Raw genomic sequence first — 3,257 nt, forward strand, 5'->3', positions numbered from 1 at the left:
TGGTTGTAAGATGAGGTTATCTAGTTTTATTTAGTGGGCACCTTTGGATTTAGCTTGAAAACAAGTAATTTTTCAAGAAGAACCGGATCGAATATCCAATAATTGCAAAGTTCCTTTTCTTTGAGCACATTAAAGGCCATGTCCCAAGTTTGGACAGGCACACTAAATGTGAGTAAATTACTTATAACTTTTATATTATTACTATGATGTTTCCACTTTTCATATCACAAATTCACATAACATAGAGCTTAACTTGATATATTTTTATTTTCTATATTATTTCAAAAGTATTAGAATTATTAAAGAATGTACTATTTGTCCTCCTACTACATCTACCATTTAAAATGCTCAATTTGTATGGATTTAGTGATGATTGGATTGGGAAAGATTAGTAGGATGTGGATCTAAGGTAAAATTATAAATATAATTATTGGATTTTTGTAGGTATAATTTGTAAAATTTGTTTAACGACTGCCAGATTCCCATTAAATCAATTGTAATTTAATTCTAAAAAATCAAATATATTTAAATCTTTTGATATAAAAACTTTAGGGATAACTATACTTATTACCTCTAATTTATTTTAAAAAAATTGACTTAATTTGAGTACGGAAAGGTCCGTTTTCAATCCTTCCAAGTGAAAATTTCCATATTGTGTCCACTCTCCCCTTTTCAAGTCTAAAACCAATCCTGGTTAAGTTTGGAAATCTAGGCTTGGTAATCTTTAAAGCCTAGAAATCATGCCATGTGTGAGGCTTGGGTAGGCACAAATCTTATATGCACATGCCACTTTATGTCCACATCAGCTTAGATAGTGAAAGATCCCTGTCTCCTCCGCGCAACGAATTCGGGGGTGCTAGCAGCGCAAGTAGCACTTCTTGTGCGGGACAGAGCCTCTCACTCGGGGCCTTGCCCACGGATATCTAGACAAGAGACTAATCCCTCGGATCTCCCAAAACCGAATCCAGAAAAATTTTCCTCGCCCAGAAAGCACGGGTGATTCCTCCAGGATATTTTGACTCTAACGTAGTCAAGAGCCTTATCTAACTAAACTGATCCGATCGAACCTGTAAGTCACTTGGTCAGATCAAGGAAGAAACTTGCACTTGGATCATAGAGACCAACGCTTTTTTCCTCATCGAGAGGCATAGCCGTTGATTCTTTTCCATAGAACAAGACTATTTGGGATTTATGTCATGTATCATACCATAACAGAATTGAGTCTCATTTTAGGGATCCATCCGTCCAGCCTAACCCCATCCAGTCCTATGGATTAGCCAACCGCCCAACCACTGTAGTGATGGAATCCAATTAGTAATTTGGTTAGGTTTTATCTCGGGTACCAGGGAAAAGAGCTCCCAGGTCCCCTAGCCGACGCTTCATGCAAACTTCAAGATAGTCACACCACTTACACACCCGATATGAAATTGTCTGTTTCACAAATGCAGCTGACTTTAAAACAATAGTATTACTGATTATAATCCTCCAAAATATCCGGTTGAATTCTAATTTCCAATCATTTCTTCATCGGTGTACCTATGGCATCATTGGCAACCAGAACGCTCACCACTTGTCCACTTAGGGGCCTTTTCAATAGTTCCTAGCTCAACCGGTAATACATTCACTTATAAAAATCCAGATGGAATCTTCATTGAAGATCAACAAGATCAACTAATAGATCCATATAAAAGAGCCATAGACTTATCCATTGAGGACCAGCAAGGTCAATCAACCAGATCTATGCCCGAATTCAGAAAACAATTCTTACTCCTTGTTCCAATATCTTCCTCGATGCATGCGTGGGTATCTTTGGCGACCCCCAGAGCTCGAGCATCGTATGGTCAGCACCCTTTAGGATCCTTTGTAGGTCACCTAGCGCTTCATTCATAGGTCGCTTCCTTGGTCCCTCATCCACCGTACCGGAAGCTCACCATTTAAATCGAACCGAGGCTGGTCAAGACCTTGGCTGACCTTGCTGCGAGATGTCCTTTGTTGACTCTCCATCAGCTGTTGCAACTTTATGAGTTAGGCCTCCACGACCTTATTCACAAGACGGTCAAAATGCTTCCCCAACATTCTTGACATAAAACGGTATTTTAAAAACAGGTCATAAATATAGTTTCTATAACGATCTCTCGTCTTTCCACATTGTTCCACATCAATCCACATTTCTTAATCCAAGTCCAATCATATGTATTTCCATCATCCTTCATCCATTCTCATCCAATCACATCACATCACATTCATTCATTCATATCACATATCATCCATTCACATCTATCCCAATTTACATCACATGTCATTACATCCATTTCACATCACATCTCATTCATTCACATCCCGATTCGCATCACATCACATCTCATCCATTCACATCCCATATCATTCATTCACATCTCGATTCACATGACATCACATCTCATCCATTCACATCCCATATCATTCATTCACATCCCGATTCACATGACATGATATCTCATCCATTCTCATTGCATATCATTCATTCACATCCCGATTCACATGATATCACATCTTATCCATTCACATCCCATATCATTCATTCACATCTATCCCAATTTACATCATATCACATCACATCCATTCCATATTATATCACATCCACATCATATCTCATTCATACACATCCCATCTCATTCATCCACATCCATCCAATCATTCACATACACGACTATCCACATCTATCCATACATGCACATCTATCACTTCACATCCACATCACATCACATCACATCACATCACATCTCATCCACATCGACATCACATTCAGATCCACATATCTTTACATTACACCACATCTCATCCACATCTACATCACATTCACATCCACATCCCTTTATATCACATCACATTCTTTCACATACACATCCACATCCATTCTTTCACATACAAATCCACATCCATTTACTTCCCATCTCACCCTTTCACATATCCTCTCATCTCATTCTCATCTCATCATTCACATCCACATCCATTTACTTCACATCTCATCCACATTCATTTTCATTACACCACATCCTATCACATCCCATTTACATCTTATCACATCCCATTTACATCTTATCACATCCCATTCACATCTTATCACATCCATTCACATCCTATCGCATTCCATTTACATCTTATCACATCCATTTACATCCTATCTTATCACATCCATTCACATCCTATCGCATCCCATTTACATCGTATCACATCCATTTCACATCCTATTCCCATTTAGTAACTTTTTCTACTTC

Source organism: Cibotium barometz, chromosome 38 (assembly GCF_041138505.1).
Source record: "Cibotium barometz isolate CiBa-2024 chromosome 38, ASM4113850v1, whole genome shotgun sequence".
NCBI lineage: Eukaryota > Viridiplantae > Streptophyta > Polypodiopsida > Cyatheales > Cibotiaceae > Cibotium > Cibotium barometz.